The 10,887-nt window shown below is 46.9% G+C and overlaps 1 non-coding gene across 1 annotated transcript; it reads left to right on the top strand.

The window, feature by feature from the left end:
- Positions 1-10,066: 10,066 nt before the first annotated feature.
- Positions 10,067-10,197, top strand: LOC123463872. The gene has a single exon (XR_006639243.1). It is a non-coding gene; the product is annotated as a small nucleolar RNA SNORA33 (small nucleolar RNA).
- The last annotated feature ends 690 nt before the right edge of the window (positions 10,198-10,887 follow it).

Raw genomic sequence — 10,887 nt, 5'->3', positions numbered from 1 at the left:
ACTAATCAGTCCATAAAATGTTACCCACAATAACAATATTGTTATGCATACCATATTACTATATGGTTTATATTTACTATATTATTGATAAATTATATAATTGGGGATAACTTGGAGGCCCAAGAAACCTAAGAGAGAAATGGATTCCTTCCAACTTGAAGCTCTTCTGAGAAAAGAGGGATAGAAGAAACCTGGGGGCTGGAGAAATGGTTTAGCAGTTAAGACGTTTGCCTGCAAAGCCTAAGGACCCTGGTTCGATTCCCCAGGACCCACATAAGCCAGCTGCGCAAGGGGGAGCATGTGTCTGGAGTTCGTTTGCAGTGGCTGGAGGCCTTGGAGTGCCCATTCTCTCTTTCTATCTGCCTCTCTCTCTCTTTCTCTCTTAAATAAATTTGTTTAAAAAAAACTGGAATGGGTGCTTTGGTAAGGGGACCCTTGCTACACTTGCTTACTGAGCAGTTGGCACAGGAGTCAGAGCAATGTAGGGCTCAGAAATAATCCTTCCACGTGGCTAAAGTTCTTGACCCCAGGCACTTCAGTCAGCCATGCCCTTGGCATAGCCCTGTCCCGGGCAGCTCTCAGAAGCAGCTGTTCACCAGGCACCACCTCCGTCTGCTGAGGAGTTGCCAGTCTTCCCAACAAACCCCAGAGTGTCTGCCCAGGAAAAACCATGGGAACAGAGCGCCGGAGTAAGGGGTGGTGGTGCAGAGAACTGGATCACAGCTCTCAGGACCACCCACCCTGACCTCCTGTCCTGATTATTAAAAACATATTTCCAAGGGATTAGCAAGTATGCCCAAGATGTGGACTGTTCACCCTCAGTCCAGCCAATGTTTTTTGTTGTTGTTTTGGTTTGGTTTGGTTTTTGGAAGCAGGGTCTCACTACAGCTCAGGCTGACCTGACCTGGAATTCACGATGTAGTCTCAGGCTGGCCTCAAACTCACTGCGATCCTCCTACCTCTGCCTCCTGAGTGCTGGGATTAAAGGAGTGCATCACCACACTGGTGGATTTAATCACCAGTTAAAGCCACATTAACATTGCTGACTAATGAGCAGTTTGCTAAAGTAGGTTGGGCTCAAGTGAGGGGTTGGGGCACCTGCTTGACAGAATCAAGGGGCATTCCAACCTAACTAGGAGATCAGTTGTTGAAGGCGTTAGTGGTTCTGGTTTGGGGCCTGGATTTACTTATGCGATAGAGCACCTGCTTAGCATTCTTGAGGGTCATGGGTTCGATGCCCAGAGTAGATGAGGAGTCTACGTCCAGGTTGTCTGAATTTCCATAACTTGGGGATAACCCCAAGTGAGGCTCACTCAAGCACATGTACCGAGGTCTCCTGTGCCTGGGTAAGTTCCTAGATAAGAACTCCCAATGAGGACTTAGCTCTTGGTTCACAATTGAACATGCAAGTATGAGATTCCAACTCAGCCTTTTCCATTGTCCTATGGCAGAGACAGAGGCTGAATGATACCTACTCTTAACTTCATTTCTCCCAGCTGGGCGACCCCTGCCAGCAAGCACCTCTAAAGCATTATCCAATGAAGGAATCTGCAAGGGTCCCATGGGCGCACTAGAAGTTTCTTTGTCTGGGAGCATTGAGACAGCAGGTGGGAAGTTAAGCTGCAGAAAGGGTGTGGCCCAAGAAGACAGGCTAAGAGGAATAAACCCAAGCAGATGAGATGGGGAGGGAGGGAGGGAGAGAGAAAGGCTGAAGGGAGTCCAGAGAGCCCTCAGGAGGGTCAGCAGTCAGCCTAGGACTTATGTAGTCTCTGTAAATCATGGTTGTAAACTTCGATGTTCAGTAACTGATTATAGAAGACTTGTCACATACATGTGCACGCGTGCACACACACACACGCACACACACACGTCCTCTCTCCCTCTCCCCCTTCTCTATGTCTTATCTCTATCCTTTGTTCCTACTGTAGCAAATGGCTGAGGCCAGGAATGGCTTCTCTACATCCAGGGTGTTTTTGGTTTTGTTTTCTCTTTCCTGTAGAGACTCCTAAGAAGCTCGTCCTCTCTGAGCCATCCACTCGCCCCGCAGCCATCAGCTGCCCGCAGCCCGCACTTCCCGAGGCCCCGCTCCTGAGCGCGCAGCCTGAGCTGGGCTCCGGGCATGGTTACAGGAACCCAGGGTCTGCTAGAACCTGCGGGAGCTCTCGGAGCAGAAAGGTGCAGAGCTACTAAGGTATCTGACATGAATCTGACAGGAATCTGGAGGAGCTTGGGCAGGGGAGAGGACAGCCTCCTTTGTGATGAATTTATGCCCGAGGCAGAGGCAAGCACAGGGAGACAGAGCTCCAGCCTCCTGTCTCTGAAACCAAAGGCCCCCACAGTCCCTCCTGTCTCCCCCCACACGGCTGGTGACAGCCGAACCATCTCTGAAATAAACACCATCTAAGAACAACAAACCCCAGAAACTCGAATGGAGCTTTGATGTTGGGGCCAAAAGGGTTTTGACTAAACAAACTAGAGGCGATTTAGCTAGGGATGGCTGTACTGTTCGTCTGGGGAATTGAGTGAGGCTGCCACCAGTGAGGAGGGGATTCACACCCCCACTCCCACCCAACCAGCCACTGTGGGACCTCAGAGACCCGTCCAGTGGAGAGCAAGTGTGTGCTATTTCCCTCCTTCCTCCTGCAAGAAGGAACTGCACCACTTAAAGACACTGCCCAGGCTGGAAAGATGGCTTAGTGGTTAAGTGCTTGCCTAAGAAGCCTAAGGACCCAGGTTCAATTCCCCAGGTCCCATGTTAGCCAGCTGCACAAGGTGGTGCATGTGTCTGGAGTTCGTTCGCAGTGTCCCTGTTTATCACTCACAAATAAATAAATAAAATAAAAAGAAACGTAAATTAAAGACACTGCCCACCCAGTGAATGCCAGGCTGAGCAGCAGCTGAGGAGGAGGTGGTAGACAGACCACTGCTTTGTCCTCTCCTCTTCCCCACCCCCCCACCCTGTGTCTTCTCCTCCCTGCCCAATTCTTGCAACAATTTTTAAAATATTTTTTATTTATTTGAAAGAGACAGAGAGAGAGAGAGAGAGAGAGAGAGAGAGAGAGCTGACCATGGTGGCACATGCCTTTAATCCCAGTACTCGGGAGGTAGAGGTAGGGGGATCACCATGAGTTTGAGACTGCCCTGAGACTACATAGTTAATTCCAGGTTAGCCTGGGCTAGAGCAAGAGCCTGCCTTAAGAAAAAAAAAAAAAGGAAAGGAAAGGAAAGGAAAGGAAAAGAAAGAAAAGAAAGAGGTAGATAGAAAAAGAGAAAGGTCAGGGCCTTCAGCTGCTCCTGATAAAGTCCAGGAGCACACACTACCTTGTGCATCTGGCTTACGTGGGTCCTGGAGAATCGAACCTGGATTCTTTGGTAGGAGGGTTGTCATGAGTTTGAGGCCAGTTTGGCACTAAAGAGTGAGTGCCAGGTTAGCCTGGGCTAGAGTAAGACCTTACCTCAAAAAAACAAAATAAAACTTATTTGGGAAATACCTTGTTACAGTTTGAATTCCTCAGCCCAGTCCCAGCAGCCTCTGTTCTGGCATTGAGAATAGTCAGCCCAGCTAAAGAATGAGAAGATGGTCCTTGAAGTCTCATTGCTTCCCTTCTTAAGGGGCGACTCTTAAAAAAAAAAAAAATTATTTATTTGGAAACAGAGAGAGAGGGAAGAGAGACAGAGAATGGGCATGCCAGGGCCTTCAGCCGCTGCAAATGAACTCCAGATGCATGTGTCACTATGTGCATCTGGTTTACATGGGCCCTGGGGACTCGAACCCAGATCGTTAGGTTTTATAGACAAGTACTTTAACTGCTGAGCCTCTCCCTAGCCTGGGGGGTAGACTCTTTGAGGGCAGGAGCTGCATCTTGCCCTGCTTCTAGCATCATGCCCAAGACACATTGGTATTCACTGCATGTTTGTTGAATGAATAGATGCCTCATCATGTAGAGGAATGGGGAAGGATGGAGTACTCACTCTCCCATAAGCCTGTTTCTCTGTAGAAACAAAAACAAAAAAAAATTAGGGCTGGGGAAATGACCTAGCAGTTAAGGCATTTGCCTGGTTCAATTCCCCAGGACCCACATAAACCAGATGCGTAAGGGGGCACATGCGTCTGAAGTTCATTTGCAATGGCTGGAAGCCCAGGCACGCCCATTCTTTCTTTCTCTCTGCCTCTTCCCCTCTCTCTCTCTTTCTCTCTCAAATAAATCTAAAAAACAAATTTTTTTTTTTTTTTTTTTAAAGTAGTAGCCAAACTGATGTGGTGGTGCACGCCTTTAGTCCCAGCACTCAGGAGGCTGATGTAGAAGGATCACCTTGAGTTTGAGGCTAGCCAGGAGCTACAGAGTTCCAAGTCAGCTTGGGCTAGAGTGAGACCCTATCTTGAAAAAAACTTTTTTTTTTTTTTTTTTAATTTAAAAAGGCCAGGCATGGTGGCACACACCTTTAATCCCAGCCCTCAGGAGGCAGAGGGAGGAGGATCACCATTAGTTCAAGGCCACCCTGAGACTACATAGTGAATTTCAGGTCAGCTTGAGTTAGAGTGAGACCCTACCTTGAAAAACAAAACAAAAGCCAGGCGTGGTGCTTCATACCTTTAATCTGAGCACTTGGGAGGCAGAGGTAGGAGGATTGCTGTGAGTTCAAGGCCACCCTAAGACTACATAGTGAATTCCAGGTCAGCCTGAGCTAGAGTGAGACTACCTTGGAAAAAACAAAACCAAAAAAAAAAATTTTTTTTTAAAGTAGTATGCAGGACTGGAGGGATGGCTTAGCAGTTTAGGCAATTGCCTGCAAAGCCAAAGGACCCAGGTTTGATTCCCCAGGACCCACGTTAGCCAGATGAACAAGGGGAGCATGCGTCTGGAGTTCATTTGCAGTGTCTGGAGGCCCTGGCATGCCCATTATCTCTCTCTCTGTCAAATAAATAAATAATTTTTTTAAGTAGTATGCAGTTTGTTCATTACATACACACACACTAATGCAAAACTGTATGTAAAGTGGGCCTGGGATGGAGCTATAGCTCATTGGCAGAGCATTGCCCACCAGTCATGAGGCCCTGCTCTGGGTCTCCTGTGCCATGCCCCACTCCTCCCCCACAGAGATATTAGTCTGTATCCCATTTACATTCACGGATGTGTGAAAACGAGCTTTGAGAAAAGGGCTGATAGATTCAGGTAGGAAGGCAAGAGAGACCCCATCCCCTGAGCAACCCCCTTCCTTGAATAGTTGAGGGACCCTAAAGCTTGCTGGAACACTCTGAACCAGGCATTGCCCCCCATCAGAGAACTGGGGAAACTGGGGCTTTATCTGCACCTAAGAGTCGGGGTGCCCTGCACGCAGGTCACGCTTAACTCTCGGCCCTTACTCTGCTCAGATGTCTCCCTCGCTTCCTTTCCCCGAAGGCCATCTGCCTTCTCGTGTTTTTAAAAATCTTAATTATTGTTTTACGTTTAATCATCAAGTCCTGAGTAATAAGATCCTAAGAGGGTCGATGAGGTCTCTCTGAGCTGGACTGGATCTCAAAGGAAAACAAGCCAAGCCAAGTGAGCCTCCGCAGAGGCTCCACACTTTCTTACACACATGCACACCATGAAGAGTCCAGTACACTAACAAGGAAATACAAGGAACACAGGCATGCCAGACACATGCATGTGTCCACAGTAGATATGCACGCCACACTGCCAAACACAAGTGACTACCCATCAATGTGTAACAAAGAAACCCTAACAAAACTGTGTGTGCACACACGCACACACACACACACACACACACTTACAGGAGGCCTGATGACTATATTTCAAGCCTCACCTCCCAACACAAGCCCAAAAATCTGTGTCCAATTATCTGGCCCGTGTTGGGAGCAACAGGAAATTCAGAGCGGCCTCTGTCTTCTGTGGGAGAAGCCAGGATTTCAGCCATTTCTCCTCACTGGGAAACAAGTGTCCTGGCCTTGCCTACCTCTCTGTGCCTGCAAGTCAGCTAGAAGGGGTGGTGGAGAGGGGTGACGCCCAGCCTGAGAGCAGAGAGAGGAGCCCTGAGCCTCAGCCTTCCTGCCTTCCCTCAGACACTAGGCAGGACAAGCTGCTTGAGTCACAGAGAGAGGCAGATGGTAAGGATCAGTAAGGACCAGGACGCCAGCCTGATGGGATGATAAGGTAGCATAGTGGTTTGGCACCCAGGCCTAAGATCAGAAGCTGGGTTTGAGTGCCATATCTATAGCAAGTCAGTCAGAAGTTAGTGATTTCTGTCCTTGAAACAACCCCTAGAAATGGGAGGGATGAATTCTGGAAGGCTGATGTACGAACACTGAGAGTTCAAGACCAGCCTGGGCATCTTAGCAAGACTCTCAGTCTCAATTTTTTTACCTTAATTATTTTGTTTTGTTTTTGAGGTAAGGGTCTCGCTCTAGCCCAGGCTGACCTGGAATTCACTATGAAGTCTCAGGGTAGCCTTGAACTCATGGAGATCCTCCTACCTCTGCCTCCCAAGTGCTGAGATTAAAAGTGTGCACCACCATGCCTGACTTTATTATGCATATATATAATTGTATTAATATTTTATTTATTTATTCATTTGACATAGAAAGAGGTGGAGAGAGAATGGGCATGCCAGAGCCTCCAGCCACTGCAAACGAACTCCAGATGCGTGTGCCCCCTTGTGCATTTGGCTAATGTGGGTCCTGGGGAATTGAACCTGGGTCCTTTGGCTTTGCAGGTGAACGCCTTAACCACTAAGCCATCCCTACAGTCCTATATATAATTTTTTTTTAAATTTTTATTTATTTATTTATTTGAGAGCGACAGACACAGAGAGAAAGACAGATAGAGGGAGAGAGAGAGAATGGGTGCGCCAGGGCTTCCAGCCTCTGCAAATGAACTCCAGATGCATGCGCCCCCTTGTGCATCTGGCTAACGTGGGACCTGGGGAACCGAGCCTCGAACCGGGGTCCTTAGGCTTCACAGGCAAGCGCTTAACCGCTAAGCCATCTCTCCAGCCCCCTATATATAAATTTTTTAAAATATTTTTAGTTGTTCATTTGAACGCAGAGACAGAATGGGCATGCCAGGGCATCTAGCCACTAAAATGAACTCCAGATGCATGCATCCCTTCTGTGCATCTGGCTTTACATGGGTACTGGAAATTTGAACTCGGGTCATTAGGTTTTGCAGGCAAGCACCATAAACTGCTGAGCCATCTCTCTACCAGCCATATATACAAATTTAATATTTTATTTTTATTTATTTATTTGACAGAGAAAGAGGGAGAGGGAGAAGGAGAGAGAGAGGGAGAATGGGTGTGCCAGGGCCTCCAGCCACTGCAAATGAATTCCAGATGCATGCTCCCCCTTGTGCATCTGGCTAACGTGGGTCCTGGGGAATCGAACCTGGGTCCTTTCACTTTGTAGGCAAGTGCCTTAACCGCTAAGCCATCCCTCCAGCCCAGCCCTGTATATTTTTAAAATTTAATTTATTTGCACATGTGTGTGCATGCAGACGTGTGTGTCTGTGTCTCTGTGTATAGTGCTAAAGTATAATACTTCTGCAAATGAATACCCATCAGGTTTTCCATGGGTGGTTGGCAGGCTTTGCAAGTGCCTTTAACTGCTGATCCATCTCCCCTTTCCCACAGTTTTTAAAATTTTTTTTTTTAATTTATTTGAGAGAGAAAGAGGTGGGAGAGAGATAGAGAATGGGCACGCCAGGGCCTCCAGCTATGGCAAATGAACTCCAGACACATGAGTCCCCTTGCGTATCTGGCTTATGTGGATCCTGGAGAATCAAACCAGGATCCTTCAGCTTTATAGACAAGTGCCTTAACTTCTAAGCAATCTCTCCAGCGCCCCCCCCTTTCTCTCTCTCTCTCTCTCTCTCTCTCTTTTTTTTTTTTTTTTTTTTTTTGCTTTCTGAGGTAGGATCTTGCTCTAGCTCAGAGCTGACCTGGAATTCACTATGGAGTCTCAGGGTGGCCTTGAACTCATGGCGATCCTACTACCTCTGCCTCCTGAGTGCCACCACGCCCGGGTCCACCCCTTTTTTTTAATACGGGGTCTCGTGTCACTGTCTCCAGGGTGCTGGTATTTCAAGAGCGTGCCACCACACCCAGCTTCTTTCCTGTTTTTAATTTTCATTTATTTTTTATTAGTATTATTATTTTGTTGTTGTTTTTGAGGTAGGGTCTTGTTCTAGCTCAGGCTGACCCGGAATTCACTACGTACTCTCAGGATGGCCTCGAACTCATGGTGATCCTCCTACCTCTGCCTCACGAGTGGGATTAAAGGCGTGCGCCACCATGCCTGGCTCTTTTCCTGGTTTGAAGGACACCTGACAAAGACAGGTTTTCCTAAATCAACCCTGCACAGTGGACACACGCTCTACAGTGGACACTCTCTGCCTGCCTTTGTTTGGGAGAGTGTCAGAAATTGTGACCACACAAGGGCATTGCGGAAGTAGCTTTGTTTCGTTTTGTTTTTGCAGAGCTGGGGTTGAGCCAGGTAAGTGCTCTGACTCGGAGTCACAGCCCAGCCCTAGGAAGGAGCTTGGACGCCTTGTGGAAGCCTCCATGGCTGAGGATGTTCCAACCACCGCCTGCCGCCCTCAGTAGTGACCGCGTTTTGGAGGATTTGCAACTGTGAACATGGCTGTGTTGTAAAATAGTTCCTCACTGTTTGAATCTGAGGTCCTCCACCAGAAGGCAGTTCTCAGAAACTAAACTCTTGTCTCCCCTCAGAGATGGAGTTCTGAGCCAACTCCATACTCCAGTCAGGTCCCGACCCAAAAGCGCAAGGACTGTAGGGCTGCGGGACCAGAGCTTGGGTTCAGGTCCTGGCAGTGGGCCAGCACAGATCCAGGTTCCAATCTCCTGACAGATGAAAACAAGATGGCTTCCTCTAACCTTTTATTTATTTATTTTTAGTTTTGAGACAGATTCTCATAGACAAGGCTGCCTTCAAAGTCCCAAATTCCAGTCCTCCTGCCTCAGCCTCCTGAGTGCTGGGATTATAGGCACACCCCACCCCACCCACACCCAGCTCCAACTCAGAAATTGTTAGCATGTGGGGTTCCCAACGAGGAGGAAAGGGGTGTGAAGCAGTCTGCCTCAGGAATTAATGAACCCCAACTCCACTTGCCAACAGTGCCTCCGAGGGTCATGCACAATCCTTTGAAGGCCCAGCTGAGAGCCGAGAATTCTGCTTCCAGACTGCTGTGGCAAGTGAGTCACAGTCTAACAATGTTATCTGTCAAGTGCCACTCTCCCTGAGCTGGTCATGCCCAGAGCCTCATTTGGCTGCCGCAACCTTACAACCTAAGGAGACCAGGAGGTGGGCTTTTCTGTTCAGTCCCCATGGCCACACTCGTACGTTCAGCAGAGTTAGCTAAGGGGAAACCCTGGCAGAGAGAGGGAGAGAGAGAAGGGGTGAAACATGAATTATAGGGCAAGTGTTCCAAAATTTGAGTCAGAAACTCTTAGAGGATTCAGAATTGGGGTGCAGGGAGAGCAAAGGAAGGGCTGAGGGCTGCGAGGTAAAGCAGGATGGATAGACTTGGTGTTTGAGAGAAAATGGTGAGTATTTATATACTCTTTAATTAAACCCAGGACTTCATGCATGCTAGGCAAGCACTTACCATATGAACCCCTGTTTATATTACTCTTAAGAACTATTAATGTATACAATTTAAAAGCATGAATTTGCAGGGCCTGGCGGCACATTCCTGCAGTCCCAGCTCCTCAAGGGGCTGAGACAAGAGGATCACCTGAACCCAGGAGCGCAAGGCCAACCTGAGCAAAAGAGAGCCCTCATCTCAAAAAAGAAGAAAAAAAAAATAAAAAAAAAGTAAAACTATATAAAAGGGTTGGGGAGGGCTGGGGAGATGGCTTAGTGGTAGTGGTTTAAATGCTTGCTTACAAAACCTGTTGGCCCAGAGTTCAATTCCCTAGTACCCATGTAAAGCCAGACACACGAAGTAGTACATGTGTCTGGAGTTTGTATACAGCATCAAGAGGCCCTGGTGCGCCCATATTCTTTCTCTCTTCACAATAAATGAATATACATATATAAAATAAAAGGGAGCCAGCCAATGAATCTGCTTATCTGAATGTGTTTCTGCAGAAATTTAGACACAGCTGGCAATGGTGATATCATGTTACAAACCTTAAGGACAATGGAGGTCATTACAGTCCCTCAAAATGGCTACAATATAATTTTGAAGTGCTTTCATAAGACTTAAAATTTTTACTGTAACTTGTTCTAAGATTAATGAACCTTGAAAAATTAACAAATCACATAAAAAAGAATTGGTGAATTCTGCTGTCATACTTGTCTAAGAAACATTAGCAAGTTGAAGCAAGAGTCTCAGCTGGCTGTAAAAATAAATAAATAAATAAATCAAAATAAAGAGTTGGCCAATTAAAAAATGAGCCATGGAACTAAATAGATCTCAAAAGAAATACAGATGGCCTATAATCATCTAAAAAGATGTTCTACATCCTTAGCCATCAGGGAAATGCAAATTAAAGCTGCTTTGAGATTCCATCTCACTCCTGTCAGAATGGCTATCATCAAGAAAACAAATGACACTAAATGCTGGTGAGGATTCTGAAAAGGAGGAACTAACTACACTGTTAGTGGGAATGTAATCTGGTACAGTTATTGTGGAAATCAGTGTGGAGGTTCCTAAGACAGCTAAAAATAGATGTACCACATGACCCAGCTATAGCACCCTTAGGCATATCCTAAGGACTCATCTCACTACCTTAGAGATACTTATACATCCATGTTTATTGCTGCTCTATTCACAATAGCTAGAATATGGAACCAGCCTAGATGACCTTTAACTGATGAATGAATAATGAAGATGTGGTATGTTTATACAATGGAGTTGTACTCAG

The sequence above is a fragment of the Jaculus jaculus genome, chromosome 9 (genome assembly GCF_020740685.1).
Source record: "Jaculus jaculus isolate mJacJac1 chromosome 9, mJacJac1.mat.Y.cur, whole genome shotgun sequence".
NCBI classification, from domain to species: Eukaryota; Metazoa; Chordata; class Mammalia; order Rodentia; family Dipodidae; genus Jaculus; species Jaculus jaculus.
This window is presented reverse-complemented; position numbering and strand designations above follow the sequence as displayed.